Here is a 21,641-nt window from a genome sequence, read left to right on the forward strand (position 1 = left end):
GTGACAGATAATGTGATAAACATTATTTCATATGGGTGAAAACACTACTTTGGTTATAAAACGTTTTGGGGTTTCTTGTGTTCGATCATGTTGCAGTGAGTCGATGGATGATTTAGCCAATCAGAATATGTAATTCTCGGTTGCTTATTCAATAACGAATAGAGATGTTGTAGCCGTCTCCGTGGAAGTAGGCCTATTGCCAAACCACGTTAAATCAGTGTATACTATGCTGGCCTAACGGCGAGGGTATGTTTGAGAGCTTGCTTGGTATGTGGGGCTCATCATAAGAGTCAGTTTCACTATAATGATGGGTTTGATAACTAGCCTAGCATTTAGTTTAGCTTTTCCACTATGAGCAGTGATTTTCCATACCCAAATCTAAAGTTAAATTAAGACTTCAGTTTAGATTTTGCCAGACACACATTGTGGATGGCCTGACTTGGGAGAAAATTGTTTGCTTACCAAAAAAACAATATATGTAACATATGTTAATATTATGACGATACAATTATTTAAATATTTTTCGATTTTATGTCAACATTATTATGTCATAGTTTTGCATTGATTTCACCTCCATTCTTTACGTATAAAAGAAGATGAATTTCTCATTTGCAAAATGTACCAGCACAGGCTACCATCCCTAGCTCTTTTCCCCTCCTCTAGTTTTGTTGTGCGCTTTTTATGTTTAATTCTCTTCCCAATAATTGTTGTTGAGTTCGAAGTTGTATAGACTTTATCGTGCTTATACATTCTATATTGGGCATATCTATCATGGACACATCTCCTTTGTTGGGATATAGCATCCCTCATTCTTGAGGTGTACCCGTGTACTATTGTGTTAAGGATAATTTGCTAAGCAAGTGGCTCTGCCCTCGTTATTAAATTGTGTGTTCAATTTCAATCAATTGATTTTAAGTATTGATACATTCATTCAGTAGTTGTTGTATCACTTTTACTAGTTCCAACATACAAGACCGACAAGTTATTCTAAGAACTTCTCATCTTACGTCACGATTCTCACGTCTTCTGTCACGATTGTTATGGATGTTATAAAAGGTTAACACATCACAATGGAATTAACTGGAGCAAAAGTATCGGGTTTTAGTATTGTTAGCGCATAGCTCGGTCGAACTCACAAGTGTTGTTATATCAAGCTTGTTGTCAAATTTAGTTTATCAAAACTATATCTTGATATCTAGTCTACATTTAGTCAAGTCTCGGACTAGGATTAGAAATGTGTAGTTGAGTATCATACATCATTGCATTCTACTGTTTGAAGGTGAAGATCAATTGAAGATATATGGAGAACTTCATCGACAAAAAATATGTGAAGATTGAACCAACCTATTACTCAAGTTTTCACCTTTTTATCTATGAGACTAAGTCGCATGACTAAGTGGACTTTAAAACATTGCGTGGAAGAAATTTTAGGTCAAGTTTATCTTGTTAATTATTCTCGTAATATGAATGACTAATCTTAAGAACATTTGTTGAAAACTTGATGAATTCGGTTAAGAATACTTTATTGTTGATGACCTAAATGATGATTCAAGTTAATCATTTGAAAATAACATGGAAAAGTGATATGTTTCACTGATGTTATTCGAGAATGTTTCAAATTGATCATTAGAGAGATATAGAACTACTGTAAATCCGGATACATAATAGTACACATACCAGTACACGTACTAGCATAACTGTTATAGGTCTGGATCCGGAGTACGTGTACTGGCGTAGCTATAGTTCGGCAACAACCTTTGGTACACATACCCAGTATGGATACCAAAAAGTTCTGCTGACTCGTGAACTCAGGGAGGTACACACCAGTATGGATACCAAAAGTTCCTGAAGTGTTTTTGTCTTAAGGGTACATATACCCGTGTAGATGGTGGATTTTTGACAAAGGGTAGAATTGTAAAACTTACTCCATATTCGGCAGCCGGATGAGTATTGAGGCTCATGTCTCTCATCAAATCATGAAAGCTCATGCCATAAAATCTCTGACTGAGAAGGTTGTCTCTCAGAGTACATGTAGATGTGTAGTCTCTCAGCTGAGGCCACGACACATCTCATGAATACTGAGCAATTTCAGTAATTACTCCGGATCCGGCAATCGGATGAGTATCGAGACTCATGTCTCTATGCATGAAATCTCATGCCACCTCTGATGGAGAAAGTCTCTCAGGGAAGATGAAGATGTGTAGTCTCTCAGCTGAGGCCACGGCACATCTCATACTGTATAGAATCGAAAGATTGGGCGGCTCCTAGACAGCATGTCTGCTAGTATAGAGCGACAACGTCTTCGGGATGTAACCAGGTTTTCCCCGACTATGCAAGAGGAATATGACACTCCAGCAAGTTCATATTGCTCAACCCTCAGATAATTAATGCTCATAGACAGAAAGCCCTTCTAGTATAGATCCAACAATTAATTATCTTAAATCATCTGAATATCCAGCAATATTCTACGAGTCATCGTATGAATATCCAGCAATATTCTACGAGTCGTCAGTTAATCGCCTGAATATCCAGCAATATTCTACGATTCCTCGTTATATTTCGTTACTTCAATCTGTGGTTCTTCCCAGCAGAATTCCACAGGTTAGTAATAAATATTCAACGAAACAGGCATCTGAGCATCGAATAAGCCCTGACAAAAATGGTGCAAGTGTAATTAGCAGATAATGCACAGACCAGCATTTTGAATGCACGAATGAGCATTTCAAAAATACGAACGAACGAGGAACCTATGCAAAATAGGAAGGGAAAATAATAATAATAAAATATTAAGCAAAAGCGCCAGGAGACTAGGCTCACCAGCCGGTCAGTCATGTAGTCCCGCGCCCAATTTTATATTTTTCCATATTTTTACTATTTTCACGATCTCATGAAAATCCTCTTGTTCGAGCAAATTTCCTTTATTTCAAAGAAATTATCTAAATCACGTGATTTTATCAAAAAATAATAAAATTGGGGAAAGTGTCGCGGGACCGAGCACCAGCCGACCATGTCTTGGTCGTGGCCGGTCCCACACCTCACGTCTCCATTATTTTATTATTTCTCTCAAATTATGAAAATTCCTTGGTTTTATGAATTTTCCCTAAAATCATGAAAATTACCTAATTTCATGTATTTTTATCTAAATCACATGATTTTATCAAAAAATAATAAAATTAGGGAAAGGTGTCGCAGGACCGCCGGTCGGCCGGTCATGCCTTGGCCGTGGCCGGTCCCACACCTCACGTCCCATTATTTTATTATTCCTTCTCAAATTATGAAAATTCCTTGATTTTATGAATTTTCCCTAAAATTACCTAATTTCATGTATTTTCTCTAAAATCATGGAAATATTAAAAAAAATTAGGAAAACTTGTGGGACCGGGCTCTAGCCGGCCGACCATGCCCTAGCCGGTCCCACACGCCCATTATTTTATTATTATTTGGTGTTTGGTTTCCTGATTTCATGAAAATTCCCTGATTTCAACAAAATATCTTGGTTTTCAACAAATCCCTTTGATTTTATGAAAAATTATCTAAAATCATCAAAACTACATAAAATTGGGAAGAGTTCCTTGGGGCCCGCGCCCATTGACCGTCCAGCCATGCCACGGCCATTGCCGGTCCCACACTCCCATTCCCTATTTTATATTTTAATTTATATCTCTCATCTCATGGAAGTTCCCTAATTTCGCCAAACACTCCAGTTTCATGGAATTTCCCTTAAATCAGAGAAAAATACATAAAATCACATAAAACTGGTAAAAGCATGTGGGACCGCGTGTCATCCGGACGGCCATGCCCTAGCCGTGGCCGGTCCCACACCTTGTGATTCCTTGTTTATTTATTATTTTCATCATCTCATGTATTTTTTCCGGTTTCAGCAAAACCATGGATTTTGCATATTTTCTCCAAATGTTGCTCAAACGTGCATCAGAAAATATCAAAATTCTCAGGACTGAAGCACGGACACTATGGTGACACGGGAACATCCCCTTGGCCGACCAAGGGTGACCCTGAGGCTTGCAAACACCTGGTCCCGCATGTTTTAATGATTTTAACCTAATTTGCTCAGTTGCTCATATTAGGTTCGAACTCTTTCCAAACAATTGGAAGTTCGCTCAAACGACCATATAATGGTCCCACGAACATCAAGAGCCGGTCTCATGACCTCTTGGTCGGCCCCTCATATTTTCTACATCAGGTTTTATGATTTGTTGCTCACACGATCATTATTTCAGTAAATGATTAAACTGGCATTTAGTCATTCTTTCACCAACTGGTCCTCAAGAGACTTTGGTATTTTTGCTCATTCGAGCATCTGGGCGTTATATGGTGAACCCGTCATCCCATGTAGCCGGTCCCGTGTTGATTTGCAATAAATCATCGTTTCGGTAAAATCAGGGTTTTGAATCCAAAGCTCCGCAGAAACGTGATTCTGTGCAGATTCGAACACTCTGATAATTTTATGTTGATTCTATGATTGATATTCATATTTATTTTGCTCTACCCAGCAGTCAGTAACTTAAATTAATATTTTATTTGGTCCAACTACCAACAATTCATCAAAAGAACAATATTTGCTCGAACTAGCAATATTCGCTCTAACCGGCAATATTTATTCAATTAGCAATATTCGCTCAGACTAGAAATATTTGCTCAAATCAAAGAATATTGGTTCAACTACCAATATTCAACAATTTAGCAACACAATTTAACTCGTCTTAGGTTATAATGATACCTCGTCTCAGCAGACACATTAAATTCATGAGTTTCGAAACATTTGATAATCATGTTTAACTCAGCGCTACATGGACTCATCGTCCCATAAAGTCAGCAACTGACTCAACAATCACGAGATTTCAATCGTGTCATATGGGGGGATATTAACTAGGGTTTTGGTCTGGCGGTCTACGGCACGTGTGTTCACCCACGACGAGAAATGTGAGCAAGTCGTGCAATCATTTGGAAGAGTCAGCAAAGTAGTGGGTGGAAAGTTAACCAAGTCTCCGCACGATGAGTAATTGGTTTTAACACGATTTCCCCATTTCCCACTCTCTGATTCCAGCAACTGTCACACTTCATGGGATCATGGTGTTTTCAACTCCGGCATTACAAAATGTCTCTGAATCCTAATTGAAGAAAATAATTTTTCGAACATTCGAACAACATTCGCCAAAACGAGCAATTTCTCATCAAAAGTTCATACATACAATCTTTCATCTACACGAACTCACAGAAATTACTCTCAATTGAGAAAAATTCAATCATTCAGAGCATTTTCACGCTGAATTCACAACACACCTACAATCTCAGATCACCATTGATCTCACGCATTTCTCAGCTTCCCTCCTACAGATCAACCCATCCTCTCTTGTGACCGAATTGACTCTGGAACGGCCATTGTTCTTGGTTTAGGCCGGGGTCTTACATATTGATCTCTCGAACTTAAAGCACTCCCTTCTTGCAGTGCATCTGTGTAAGGTTCAACATTTTGCTCGGTTCAAGGAGTCTCCACACGGTCGACTCTTCAATTCCGTAAAAGCCAGCAAATCGTTTTTCCCCGCTCACAGATTGGCGACCACAGTGGGAGGTTAATCTCTCGGTTGCAATCTCACGATTTCACAAGATGGATGGTCTTAGGTCTGGGTTAGTTACAGGTTCCAACACAAACGACGCTAGTACTAGCAACAACAACAATGACAATCAAAATATCCCGGAAACGATTCCGGCCTCCAACACTGATGGTGGTGACATTACTCCTCCTCACGCTGAAGGTCATCCCCTGTTCGGTCGACATTCTGAAGAAGTCAGAGGAAATCCACCACCTACCATTGCTGATCTTATCAAAGTGCAGGAGACTCTCGCAAAGAATCAAACTGACATGGCTGCTACACAGAAGGAGCTGTCTAATTATCTCAAAACTCTTACTGATAATATGACAGAGAAGACTCAAGAAAATGGAAAAGAGAATGAGAAATCCTCAGATGTTGCTGATCCTGAAGTAATCCCAATCCATACAGCGGATGATGATGAAACTGGCAAAGTTGCATATTCGTCAGCAAAGGAACCATCAAATTTCATTACTCGGGAAGACGTGGAGCGCCTTCTGGAGAGTCGTGGAAAAGACAAGACATGACATGTCCATCGTCACCAACCTCCTTATCCAGCCGCTACGTAGAGGATTCCCCTTCCAAAAGGTTACATTTCTCCAACTTTTACTCTGTATGACGGAACTGGCAATGCTCAAGAACTTGTCTCTCGTTTCCTCGAAGCCTTGGGAGAGCATGAACATAACCATGTTGTTCGCCTCAAGGAGTTTTCAAAATCCTTGAAAGGCAGAGCATACATCTGGTACAACAACATCGCACCGGGGACTATCAACAATTGGGGAGAAATGATCAACGCCTTCTACAGGAAGTACTTTTTCGTGTCAGAGCAAGTCACTCTCTCTGATCTTGGAAGAATGTTCCAGAGGGTCAGTGAAAATCCCAATGATTACGTGAAAAGATTCAGAGTCCATGCCCTGGACTATCATGACCCAAATGTCACAGAGCAGCAGCTGGTAGATTTGTGTATCAACGGCATGCTCCCGGTTTACAGAGCTCTATTGGAGAATCTTCGATTCTATACTTTCTCAGAGCTTCACGAATCCGCGAAGAGATCAGCAACCACTGCACCTGCCCTGTTAGAAAGAGCAAAGTCCACAAAGACTGAGGAATCACGTGACACTCGAGGAAGCATATGCCTGATCAACAAGCAGTACAACCTGCAGCCCTCTGCAAACGCTGCTGAAGGGAGCAAGCGCAAGGCAGAATCCCCGAACAAGCATACTGCAGCTCCTCCAAATATGCAAAAGAAGGACAAGCCAGAGACACAGGCTCCTGGCCACCGCACAGAAGCTCCTGATGATGCACCTGATTTTCGTCTCCCCATTGGAGAAGCGCTCGAACTATTAGACACCTGGATCCAAGATGGTGCAATCAAATTGCCATATGTCAGGAGAGACCCAACTGAGGAAGACATGGAAAATCCTCGTTACTGCCGATTCCACGGGTTCGTCTATCACCCCACAAGTAGCTGCAAAGTTTTGAAACGCATATTCAGAGAAAAAGTTGAGTCAGGAGAACTTAACCTTGGAGCCGAAGGAGTACACAGAGATCCTCTTCCTGTCAGGACTTTACCCATTTCTGAAGCACCAGTCAAGGAAGCGGTTCAGTTATTGATAGAGCATGTTTGTGAATTTCTCTATCTGTCAAAAGCACAAAGGGGAGACATGTTCACATCTTTGAACCACATAGTGACTGGGAAACACCTATTGATTCCAAAAGTACCTCCTGAACCTTCAACCACCGACAAAGAAATGTATGACTGGGGACTGCTCACCACCGTGCATATTAAATAAAATGAGTTCAAAAGAGCATTCGTTGATGTCGGCACCGCCGTCAACATCATCCCTTTGAGAACTCTCAGAGATACTGGAATTACTCGACAAGAGGCTACTCATGTTCCCATAGCAATCACGGACCAAGAAAGAATCTCCAGAGATGCATACGGCTTCATCATTCTCAAAGTCACGGAGAATTTGGTCTGCACTGAGACCAAGTTTTACATAATTCGAGAAGATCCTAGATATGATATGATCCTTGGAAGAACTTGGATTTATGCTGGAAGGGTAATTTCAAAGCTTTCAACACGCTCTGTCGTCGAAAAAGACTCCAAGTTGGAAGAGGAAACAGAGGACACCCTACCGTTCGAGCATCTGGAGGAAGTTAAAACCTTGATGGGACTTACGCAAGAACCTGGGGAAAATCCACATACCTTTGTCAAAAGGTTTCGAGCTCAGGCAAGTCTTATTCCTTTTCGTGCTCCAATATTACCAATGTTCAAATATGATGCTTTGATTCAAGGACTTCTCCCTACAAACGATTTAGCAATTACCAAAAGTTATGAATGGAAAACTTCACCCAGCCAATATTATACCCAATGGTTGGGTTCAGAGCTTCTCCAAGTCGGTCATTCTATCAAGAGGTTTATTGCTGAAGACCTGGCTAAGAACGACAGACAGTATATTGGGTACTCTCCTCTACATGAGTGCCCATACGTGCCACAACCATGGAATCAACAAAAGATATTCAAGGCGCGAACTACTAAGCCGAACAAATTCGAGGAAGGGAATTTGGTTCTCAAGGCGGCTAAACTAGATCTCCACTCCGCAAGGAGCTCCAATTGGGAAGGACCATTTATGGTTGCTAAGTCCATAACTGGAGGATACTACAAATTGGTCAACACGGATGGCAGAATCCTTCCAGTAATTCACGAGAATTGGCTTAAGGCATTTGTCTGAAATTATTGGGTATTTGAGGTACTGAGCGTTTGAGCACTCATGATGTCTGGATTTGGCATTTAGGATTTTCTTTCATTGTATTTCAATTTCTCCAAAACGTTTGCAATACTTGCAATCAGTATTTGAATTCAACAGTTTATCAAAAATTCAGTTCACTTTACTTAAAGGAAAATCTCAATCAAATCCAAAAGAAAATCCTTAACCATCTAGCAATCCAAAACCAGCTAATATCAAAACCCAAATGAAAACCTCACATCTCTCAGAAGTTCAGAAATTCATGGGATTATGGAAAGGAAACTAAAGAAAACCATCAAAGAAAGATTTCTGCTCCTTTGCCTCCTCCAAGACTTTCAGAGCCGCCTTTTCCACCTCCATCTTCCTGGTTAGATCAGTAACTTCATTCATCTTCTTCAACACGGCATCACTGGTAGGGAAGGGAACATCGCCCTTTACTACTTTCCTGATAAATTCAAGTCTTTGACGGAGTCACTTCAGATTGAAGCCAAGATCTTCAGCATTCTTCAAGTTGTATTCCCAATCAAAGAGTACATCTTGAGTAACAACGTTTCTGGCAGTAATACGGATATCATATATGACACGCAAGATAGCCTCCGCTTGTTCGTCAGAAAATAACTTCGTTCTAGATCCCGAGTAACAACAATGTGTCCATACATTTCCCACAGTTCCTTGTACATAGCAGCATACCCGATAGGAACGCTAAATCCTCCAACAAGCTGGTGATACGGGAGTAACTCACCAAATTGAGGATCAAAGGAAATCTCTGCAGTCGGATACTCATGCACTATCATCTGGTTCTCAACTACTGGAGCAGCATCGGTGATCATAGAGACAATTTCAGAAGAAGTAGCTTCCGCTATTTCGGGTTCCACCGTCTGAGGAACAATTAGAGTTTCTTCTACCTCCACGGAATCAACGACCAGCGATTCATCATCTTGAGGCACAGATATGGAAGTCTTGTCACCGAAAACTCCTGGATTTCCCAAACCATCATTACTGGATTCATAATTCCCAACTTCGTTATTCGGCACCTAATGCGAAGAATACATGAGATTAGAATGATTCAATGATGGAAATCCAATACGATTATAAAATTAAGAAAGTAAGTGAACTAACATCATCTAATTTCCTTATCATGCATCTAAGACGTGTACAAGTAGCATCAAAGTCATGAAACACGTTTTCAAAGAAACTCAGCTGAAGATATTTTACACTGCCCTGTGTTCAATGACGAACTGAGAGCAATTGGTATGGAATCTAGAGTTGGGTCATATACCATTCTCTTCGTATGGAAGTCCTATACAACATGTCAACATTTCATGGAAATTGGGAGAACGAGCTAGGAGCTGTGGTCAAAACATCGGGCAACATGCAATCTGAAAAAAGTTCTGAAAGTCTCCTGGAAGTTTACTATTTCGTCTTTTTCAGGCCCTAAACGTGCTCAAAACTTAAAAATATTCTTTTCTAAAGCTTGGAAATTTCCTGGGCTTGAGGATACATATTCAGATATTGAAAATACGACTCCGGATGAAAATTTTACGGCGTTTTTGGTAAAACACTGGGTTCTGAATTTTCTGACGACGAAGTTCAACCAAGTTTTTTCATATATACACATAGATTCTCATTCATTCATTCACAAATCAGCCCTTTCATACTTATATGAAGAGGGTACAGGGTATATACTTACTTTAGAGGTCTCCGAAGTACTCGAGGAATTATGATCGTCCGTATTAACGACAAGGGGTTCATTACTTCTATTTGGCTCCGAACCTTTGGAAGCACCTTCATCTATATTCTCAGAGGAAGGTCGAACATCAGCACTTTCCGCCTCGATGATGACATCCTCCTGGACATATTATCAAGTAATTAGCATCTTCACATGAAACTTTTATGTCCGATGGTAAAGGAAATTACTCACGGCGACTTCTTCTTCAACGCTCAAATCAGAAGTCGTCTGCTCAGCAGCAGAGAATCAAAGACCATCAATACTAGATGGAGCAAAGTCTTGTAGCCAAATAACAAATATTGGTTTTAAGATCCTGATAATGCGTATGGAAGAATTCACGGCGGAAAAATATCAACAACTCACCAAAAAGGCGACTGGGGACTTTATGGTGTTGGGCAACAACTTGCAATTCTTGCTCCTGCCTTCTCCACCGTGGGCAATTTCCTCCGCCTCTGAGAAATTCACTTCACTTCAAGGTCTCACAAAACGACCCTCCTGCAAAAGAAATCGATGTAGTAATTAAAGACGATTATACGAGTTGTATGAGGAATATGCAAAAGAATACATACCGGTGAACCTCCTGGAGATGTCTTTCGTTTGTCACCACCAGAAATATTCCTTAATCTGGGACGAGAGGCACTCATCTCAGAAGAAGGGGGATCCTTCACTAAAGGTTGGGAGGCCGTCACATAATCATTAAGACGCTCAAGCTGTTGATCCCAAAATTCCATGTAACCTGGAGTCACGTACGTGGTTTGATCAATACAAGGGAACCAATAGGAGCTCCCTTGATCATGTGTGTGATCTAAACAAGTCTTAAGTTGTTCCACTGATGGTCTTATCCTTCTGATGGTTGGAACACATTGGTCCATACCCATCTGACAGGCGGTTCTGTCAATATTATACTCCTCCACCGAAAAATCTCCATACGCTGCTGATATTATGTGACCCAGAGTACAACTTAGCATGAAAGATCTTTTGCCATCACTCAAATCAGCACCGGATTTCAAATACTTACTTTCTCCAACATTGAAAGTCTTCAATTGAGAAACGTGAGGAGGAACCACCACCCAAGGACGGAAGTTGAACTCAGACTCGTCATCTAATACGTCGATGAAGTGTGTCTTGGACTGAATTTGCTTCGTAGACCAGCACATAATCCTAGCGTTGTCTTTCTCATGGAAGATACGTCGAGCATCAGCAGATTTCAGACTTTGTAAGAGACTACGGGGAATGGGTGCATAGTTTCCGAAACGCTCCCACATCAGAGCTTGGAGGAACATCGTATTGGCGTAGCATTCAATCTTCATGAAGCCGTTCGTAAAACTGGAGTCTACGACTAAAGAGTCCAGGTTAGAATATAAAGAACCCAATAATAAGCTACCGAGCGGAAGTTGTTCACCTTGAGCCAATTTAATAGCGAAAGAAATTACAAACGGCTTCAACAAGGTACCAGCATCTTCAAACACATCTCTGGACATCCATAAGCACAAGAAAGCAACAATAGACAACATACCGTCGGGTTCATCAAGAGGGGCGTATCGTGGCCGCCAATGTGTCAACCAATGAGCGTAACAACCTTTACCAAAAACCTTGTTGATTCTCTCCATCTCAGCTGTTAAAGTTTTGGAAACTGCTTTCTCTTCCGCCGTCCAAAGTTCTTCAGGAAAGTTACCTGTAATTGGAAGATGCAACAAAGCAACTACATCTTACAAGGTAATAGTGAACTCTCCCCAGCTGCATATAAACGTATGAGTTGGGATGCACCAGCGAGAAAGAAGAGATACAATACCTCGTGTGTCATGAAAGATATACAAATCTCCAGATGTTTGAACGGCCCTGGTAATTTGTTCTCTATCCAGCATAGCTCTAACACGAGGAAATCCTAGCATGTGTCTAGACCATCCGGAGAACTTCTCTAAGGGGAGTCGAGAAAGCTTGAATTCAATCATTGAAGCCTGGAATAGTCCTCGTTCAAGACAGGACCGAATAACAGCACGAGGAGTCACCAATTTATTTTGAGTGACCGTCCTGGGATTGATCAGAAGGCGATATACTGGGGACTTGAGACGATTTTCGGGCTCCGTAACTTCAAAGAATGTGTCATCTATGTTTGGGACATTCTTGACTCCAGGTGTTTCATCTTCCTCACCAACGGAAGTCTCATCCGTGCATGTTTCCTCTATGGAGATATCATCATTTGCACACCTTTCATCTCTGGAAGCATCATTGGCTGGAGAATCAAACATCCTCGCAAAGCTGCTGTGAAATCCACACAATGTTTCAGTCATCCGCGAATTCAATAAGATGATGGAATCATGCAAATTAAAACGCCGGTGTCTACAAACGGTAAATCTTGAACTCTTACCTCTTTCAATTTCACTAACAATAGTGATTTCAATACAAGAGTTAACACACGAAATTAGTTCGTTCCTTGAAACTTGCAGTAACGAACAAAACTTTATTAACCTTCAAAATTGATTTTCTCATAAAATCATTTACATAATTTTCATAACGTGAATATTCACACAACTGAACTATGAAATTTACAATAATACATGACTTCATCATAAATAAGTTGTCTAGTTTGAAGGTTACTCAAAACCCATGTCTTGATTTTACAAATCAATAATTAATGCAATTTGTTCGTATAAATTTTCAGAATTTATCTAATAAGAACAAATCCATGTGAATAAAATATGTCATCATGTTTCACATAAAATATGTCACGGATACATATATATTAAAAAAAAAATCTATTTTCCTTTGTATTAGCGTTTTATTAAAAAACGAAGGTTTATGCTAGTTTTGTGAAAGCTCACACCTATTGTGATAAAATACTAATGCTCATGAAAGCTCATAAATAAAGTTTTATCACTGTACATAAATTTACATACATAAAAATATATATGTATATTTTCCTCGAATGAGCATTATCCTCTAAAACGGGGTTTATTTCGGTTTTGTGAAAGCTCACATCTATTAAAGTAAAATCTTGGTTCACATGAAAGCTCATACACTAAGTTTTATCACTGGACCTAAGTCCACATATATAAAGAAATCTCTCATAAATCAGGGATTTTTATTAGTTTTCCAAAACTAACGATCGAACGAACATACGTTTGATAAAACAAGGGTTTTTCTACAAAACTCACATCAACATATACACATGTGTAGATGGGGAAAAACGATTTGCTGGTTTTTAAGGAGTTGAGGAGACGACCGTACGGAGGAGACTCCTCGAACCGAGGGAAATGTTAAAACTCACACAGATGCACCGCTGCAAAGGGGGTGCTTTAGATTCGAGAGATCAATTTGTAGTACTCCGGCCTAAATCAAGACAATGACCGTTCCAGAGTAAATTCGGTCTCAAGAGAGGATGGGTTAATTTGTAGGAGGGAAGCTGGGAAATGTGTGGAATCAATGGTAATCAAAGATTATGGGTGTATGAATTCTGAATATGATAAGCTCTTAATGATTGAAATTGCTCAATTGAGAGTAGTTGCTCAATTGATGAGTTGGTGATCTCGTCTTTTCGATGATACGTGAGATTGATGATACTGTTGATACTTCAATCATGATTCAGAGACTTATTTATATTGCTGGAATTTTAGACACCATGATCCCATGAAGTGTGACAGTTGATGGAATCAAGGAGTGGGAAAGGGGATATCGTGTTTGAAACCACTTGCTCAACATGTGGAGACTTGGTCGATTTTCCACCCATTACCTCGTGAATTCCTTCAACTGACTGCACGACTTGGTCACATTCCATCGTGTGTTTGAACACACGTGCCGTTGACCGCCAGACCAAAACCCTAAGTGATATCCCCCCAAAGTGACACGATTGACGTCTCATGGTTTGTTAGTCAATTGATGACTTCGTTTTTTGATGGGACGATGAGTCCATGTAGTTGCTGAGTTGAACATGATGTTCTGAAACTCATGAATTGAACATGTCATGAGACAGAGGTATAGTTCTTACGATGAAGTGAGCAAGTATTGCTCATTCGATGGATCATTGAATATTAATTGTTGAACCAATATTCCATGGTTTGAGAAAATATTTATCATCTGAGCAAGTGTTGCTCATGTGATGAATTGTTGAATATTTGATCGTCTGAGCAAGTGTTGCTCATTTGATGGATTATTGGCAGCGTGACCAAAATATTAATTAAAGTATTGGTTGTTGAACCGAGCATAATTAATAAGATTAATGACCATGAGGTCGTCGTAAAATTATTAAGGTTGGAATCTGGAATGATGATCCTTGGATTCAGAAACCCTAATTTGATCAATTGATGATCAATTCATGGTTCGTCAGAATTTTAACCATGAGACGAATGAGGGAGCGACTACATGGGACCGTGGATCAACCATCTAGTGTCCATATGCTAACGTGGGCAAATACAAAGAACTCCCGAAGAGTTGACGATTTGTTGGTGAAAGAATGATCAAATGCTGGTTTAATCATTTATTCGAAAATGCTCGTCTGAGCCTTAGGTGAGAAAACCTAATTAATTATGACGAGGCGAGGGACCGACAATTGAGTCATAAAACCGGCCCTGGGTTGTCACGTGACCGCCTGACGATCACTTCATGAAAATCCAAAGTGTTTGGAAGAGTTTTGGACCTAATACGAGCAATTGTGCAAATTAGGTCAAAACTGTGAAAATTGATGGGACCGGCTTCCATGAGCCAAAGAGCCAATCTTGGTCGGTCAAGATAGCGTGCTCGTGTCCCCAAGGCGTCCACGTCTCAGTCCTGAGAATTTTGATATTTTCTGGCGTGCGATTGAGCATCCATTCGAGAAAATATGCCAAAATTAGGGTTTCGACGAAACTGAGGAAAACACCATGAGATGATGAAAAATAATTATAAAATAAGGAATGAGGAGGCGTGGGACTGCCGTGGTCAAGACATGGTTGGTCAGTCGTGACCACGGTCCCGTGGTGCCTTTTCCTTAATTTTATAATATTTTGATGATTTTATGAAAAATTCATGAATTTTGAGAAATTTGATGAATTTAGGGAGTTTCCATGAATTGAAGGAGTTTTCATGAGTTCATGGAAGCAAAATATTAAAATAATAAAAACACGGGCGTGTGGGACCATGGAGGCATGGCCGGCCGGCTATGGACCGGTCCCATGAGTTTTTCATAATTTTTTAATATTTGTAGGTATTTTTGATGATTTGAGGGAATTTTTCCTAATTTGAGAGAAATACCATAAAATCAAGGAATTTGATGAATTCAAGGAAAAATAGGATAAATAATAATAAAGCAAAGGGCATGTGGGACCGGCTAGGGCATGGCCGGCCGGCTAGTGGCCCGGTCCCACAAGTTTTCATAATTTTATTTTATTTTATTATTATATGATGATTTGTGCAAAAAATACCATGAAATCAAGAAGTTTTTTCATGAAATTAGAGAAATAATAATAATAATAATAATAAAATAATAAGGAACCGTGGGGTGTGGTGCCGGCTAGGACCAAGGCATGGCCGGTTGGCCAATGGTCACGCCCCACACTCCTTTCTTTAATTTTATATTATTTTTATGGATTTATGGAAGTACCATGAAACCGAGGAGTTTCCTCGAGACGAAGGAAATTTGATCAGATGAGAGAATTTTCATCAAATCACGGAAAATAATAAAAATGTATTAAAAATATAAAACTGGCGTAGAACTGACCACGGCACGGTCCGTAGGTCGTGTGTCCGTGTTCCGAACACCTTGGTCAATATTTTTAATTATTTATTACTTTCTTCCCTATTTTGCATAGGTTCATCGTTTCGTTGTATTTTGAAATACTCGTTCGTGCGGTGACTGTTAGTGTATCGTCGTTGAATACACTTTCACCATTTGAATCAGGGCTTACTTAGAGGTATCTCAGACGCCCGGTTGTTGATTATTTATTACTAATTGTGGAATTCAATGGAGAATAATTCACAAAACTGAGTAATAATATGTTTATTATTAATTCATAGGATCAGCTGAGGATTCGACTACGAATTCAGAATAATAAAGTGAGCACTACCATTCCATAGGATCGTAGATTCGACCATAGAATCGTAGTAATTAATATTTATCTATTACCATTTTGAGACCAGTTGTGGATTCGATCATGAAATCGGAGTAATGAGATAATATAGTTATTGCTATTCTATGAGATCAAGCCGTGGATTCGATCATAGAATCAGAGCAATTGTTTATTGCCATTCCATGGGACCAGTCATGGATTCGACCATGGAATAAGAGAAATTGTTATTGCCATTCCATGGGACCAGTCGTGGATTCGACCATGAAATAAAAGCAATTGTAATTAGGAATAATTAACTTTGTGGCTCTATTCTAGCAGAGCAAGCTGTCTAGGAGCATTAATTATCGCTATATGAGCTTGTCGGTAAATCATATCCTTTATATAGTCAGGGTAAACTTGTTGTTTGTTCCTGAAGACGGTATCGCTCTATACTAGCAGAGCAAGCTGTCTAGGAGCCATCCATCTCGTGATACTATATAGAAATAATCACTGAAATTGTTCAGTATTCATGAGATATGCCGTTGTCCAGTCGTGAGACTACATATCTACATGTACTCTGAGAGAAAGTACTCTCCGTTGAGAATTCGATGAGGGACCCGTGTCTCAATACTCACGTCTGATTGATGGATCAGAGCTTTGTATAATTATGAGTTTACTATTTTATCCCTTGTCGAAAATCCACCATCTACATTAAGTCCCCTGCTTACTGAGGAAAGCTGTGTTCCTCAGTCAACATTCAATGGTGATTTTCCGGCCATAAATAATAATACCAGTAATTGAACTTAGTCGTAAGTTGAGATGTTACCGGATTTAGAGAGCATGAGCAAACCACGACTTGATGAAGGCTTCAATGTCATGATTGGAGCATCGTTTGATGAGCATAAAGCGGTAGCACCGCTGATTTGGTGATGGAACCTTGGTCGTTTAGGATTCGCAGGCCGGGCCCAAGAAAGGAATCCGTTTTAGCACGGACGCTTGTTCGTTCGTTAGTTTAAGAAAAAACAAAATAGACCTGAGCCTAATGATAAAATTTTTGTCTATGATCTTTCACGAAATTTTTTTATCTCGAGCTTTCAGAAATCTTTGAGAATATACTCTCGCTTCAAAGACAAATGCTCGTGCGAGGGAGCAAAAATATATAGATATATTTTCCAAATTTACGTGAGTTTCACGTTAAATATTTATATAGTTTGTAAAACCATGTTTTGATTTTGAAAAACTGTTGAATGTAGACCATTATACATGGTAAAATAATGTCTATATGTGAGTTTTCACAATCGTAGAATGGACGTCTGTCCAGATTTTGAGAAACCAGTGAATGTTCACATTGTAAAATTTACGTGGGTTGTTCACGGTTTTGTGAAAATCATGTCAGAATTTTGCTCGTCTTAGCAGGTTTGAAGGAACGAGCAAGATTTGAAGTATTAACTCATGTATTGTTAGTGGAATCGTAAACAGGTAAGAGTTGAAAGTTACCATTTTTGCAGACGCTGATGTGAGCATCTTTATTCCAGGATTCGTTGTTTTGCTGAATCCTGCGCTTTGTATAAATGATGCGCTGAATGTTATGCATCTGTCACAGCCACTTTGCAAGAAAGACTGACTCCCATGATGACACTTTCAAAGACGATGTTTCCAGGGATGACATCTCCGCGGGTGTAACTTCAAGAAATGGTACTTCTGGGACCTCTGAGTGATGGTGAGAGATCCTTCATACTGAGTTGTACTCCTGGTTATTTCATCAACTATACCACAGGATGATCATGTAGTGAGGTTTCAGATCAATGTAGACTCCTCGGAACTGGAAGAAAATCTTCGGGGAGGAGCACCCAGAAGTAAGGACTACAGGATGTTAGCAAATGACGTGCAGTCCCCAGCCGTTTCTTTGGTGAGTTGTTAGCGCTCCTTGTGTCATGACTTTTTCCTGCCCGTGCAATTAGGATCACGAGACCAAGGTTTTTTTATTTCTTTTCAGACCTTTTCTCCACCGATTGACGGTCTTCAACTTGTTCCCAGACGAACAATTCAGGAATCCAGTACTGATGAAGAAGTCGATGTAAATATCTCTTTCGTGCAGGTGATCGCGGCATCTCCTTGAATGAAATAATAATAATTTTTGTTGATGAATCCAGGAAGAAATCATTGTATATAAGAATCATGTTGATGAAGCGCACTCTTCTTTGGGAGATGGGAATATGGAGAATTCCCGAAATCCCGAACCGAATGGAGATAGCGGTGTTGTCAACGGAGATTCTGGCATCGTCGAGCCTTCAAATGATTTAGAGACTCCCTTAGTAAGTATATCTCCTGTAATTTCTTCAAAGAAGTATGATGTCGCTGATTCGTGAATGAATGAATGAATGAAAATCCATGTGAATTTATGGATAACTTTGCCGAAATACGTCACCGGAAAATTTCAGACTTCAGATTTTACTAGAAACGCTGTAGAATCTTCGTCCGAAGTCGGATTTTCTCGGTTTGCATATGTATCTTCAAGCCCAGGAAATTTCCAAGATTTAGCAAAGAATTTATTTGAAGTTTGAGCATGTTTAGGGCCTGAAAAAGGCGAAATAGTGAACTTCCAGGAGACCTTCAGAACTTTTTCAGATGACATGTTGCTCCATGTTTTAGCCACATCTCTTTGCTCGTTCATCGGATTGTCATGAAATTTTGAGACGTTGTAGAGGAAATCCATACGAAGAGAATAGTATATAACCTATATTCATATTGCTCCCAGTTCGTAGTTTAGTACAGGGCAGAGTACAGTTTCTTCAGACGAGGTTACCGTAAAACGTATTTTCATGACTTTCACGCTATTTGCTCGTGCCTTGAGTGTATAATGATTAATATTGATAATGTTGGATTGCTTGTATGATGTATTTTATGATCTCATTTGGTTTCAATCTTAAATGACTCTAACCTCATGTAATCTTCGTATTAGGTGCCAAATACCGAAGTTGAGGATATTGAATCCAATGAGGATAACTCAAACTGTCCTGGAGTTATTGATGAAGAGAAAACCATCTCTGCACTTCAAGTCCATGAGAAGGTTGTCATTGAAGTCTTGGAAACTCAGATTGTTGCTTCTTCAGTGATAGAAGAAACCGAAACACCGGTAGAGAATACTGAAGAAACTGTTGCCCTGAAGGCTGCTCCAGTAATTGAGAACCGTATAGTGGTGCATGAATATCCAATTGCAGGAGTTTCTTTTGATCCTACGTTCGATGCTTCACTCACGTATCATGAACTAGTTGTCGGATTCAGTGTTCCCATTGGATATGCAGGCTTGTACGAGAAACCGTGGAGGATGTATGGGCACATCGTCGTTACCAAGGATCCGGAGCATAGTTATTTCTTGATGAGGCAAGTAGAAGCCATATTGCGTGTTATAAATGATATCCGCATCACAACTGGAAATACTGTCACCCGAGATGTACTCTTTGATTGGGAGAACAACTTCAAGAAAGCTGAAGAACTTGGCTTCAATCTGAAGTGGCTTCGTCAAAAGATTGATGCTACAAGGAAAGCGGTGGAAGGTGACACTTCTTTCACCACCATTGATGCCGTGTTGAAGAAGATGGATGAAGAAAAGCATAAATCTTATTTTGCTGACTTTCTTTAGTTTTCTTTCCATGATATCTTGAACCTTGGACTTCTGAGAGATGTGAGGTTTTATTCTGGTCTTGATTTCTTGACCGGTTTTGGATTGTGAAATCGATCGTCTTGACAAGTGGACCGTCAGTCCCCAGTATTTTGTTAAGTCTCTCCCTTTCGTTTTCCCTTCTTCTGGTGAGACCTAGATAGAGGACCCAGGTAGAAAAATTGATGTAAAGACCTAGGTGGTCGAAGTTGGAGGTACCTTGATGAAGGATTTAGCGGAAGGACCTGGTGGACACCGATCGACTGTGGAAGTTATGAATCCCGTCTAAAAATTGTTGTTTGCAAATTGTACGCTCAGGAAGCTGTAGGAACGTCATACGACGTCGGAATCTGACGATTGACCCCAACTTTCGAAGCTAAGAGACGGAGAAATCATATGCAACCAGAATGATTATGTTTGGAGATGTCTAGGGCAATCAATAAAGTATGCACTTTCATAACTTGTAATCCCGTGCAAATTTTCAGATTTCATAGACCTGACAGTAAATGCCGTATCTTTTAGCTCGTATGTCCGATTGATTCGCCCTTTTGGTATGTTGTATAAGAGACATAGTCGAACATCTTTCGTTAAGGAATAATTGTCCCATTCCTCACCCATTAGTACGTTTTTGCAAACCCATGGCCTGGAGTGCGTTGTATCTCATTTATAGAGGTGATGAGAACATCTTGTAGAAGACTTTGGATTATGCCCACCAGTCGTGCCAGCTTTGGGAATACTTTCATGTGAGCATGTTATCAGGTATGCACATCTTGATATGAATCATTGGTCTTAGAGAAGTCTGTTTCATGTGTAACACTTCAGAGAATGACTAGTTGATGAAGCCCTGAGGATGTTGCTCCTGAGACCGTTGTTGGTGCTGAAACCATGAATGATTACGCTCCAGAGATCCTTGTCGATGTTGATATCATGGATGGTGTTCCTCTAGAGATTATTGTTGATGTTGATACCATGGTTGAAGTTGCTCCAAAGACCGAAAAGGCTAGAACCATGATTATAGATATAATTTTTGCTCCTCCATCCAGTGAGCCTTTTACGAACTAGTTGATGAGTTGAGCATCCCTAAGATGAAGGTGTACTGAGAGTTCAACCTGAATGCTCCTGAAAGCATAACTTTACCATGAACTGGCTTTGTCAGCGAGTCAACGTTGTTGTCGTAGATAGTATCAGCAATTTTCATACTGAATGTGATTGGTGAAGAGAGGAAGTTCCTCAATCATGCAGGGGCTTGTGATGTGGAAAAATCCAGTTGATGAAGTTTCGCGGAATCACCTCAGGTTGCCCAGTGTATCTTGAAGGAGTTAGTGTCATCCATGTATGAATGATGTTGCATCTGCTTCGGAAGTCTTATCATGGGATAATGAAGACTTATCGATTGTAGTTTAGTTATACTTTGATTATGCTGGCGTTGAATCAATGTGTCATCATCGAGATATTTGTGCTGAAGTTGTACTCTTTGATTGGGAGTACAATTTGATGGCTTCTTAGATGCTTGAGCGTTGAAGCGTATATTCCTTAAGCATCGAATGTTTGATCCTCTCGGCCCTGGAGTATCTTCCATTGATTCATCATCCCTTTTGTTGCGGTAGTGAGATTCAACACTTGTACAGACATTAGAGCTTTCTGATTTTGTGGAACACATGGACTAGCAGGAGAAACGCCCAAAATGTTCTTCGCCATGTTTGGACGTCAGTAATGAATATTTCAGTGTTTGATTCGGAGAAACGTCAGATTCAACCACTTGGTAAAATACTAATGCGGTGAAGCTACCATTCATAACGTCTTGCAGAGTTGTTAGCAGAATTGAGTCCCCATGCTAGGATAGCATGTGAGGAAATAAATGACATAGACATG

The sequence above is a fragment of the Papaver somniferum genome, chromosome 5 (genome assembly GCF_003573695.1).
Source record: "Papaver somniferum cultivar HN1 chromosome 5, ASM357369v1, whole genome shotgun sequence".
NCBI lineage: Eukaryota > Viridiplantae > Streptophyta > Magnoliopsida > Ranunculales > Papaveraceae > Papaver > Papaver somniferum.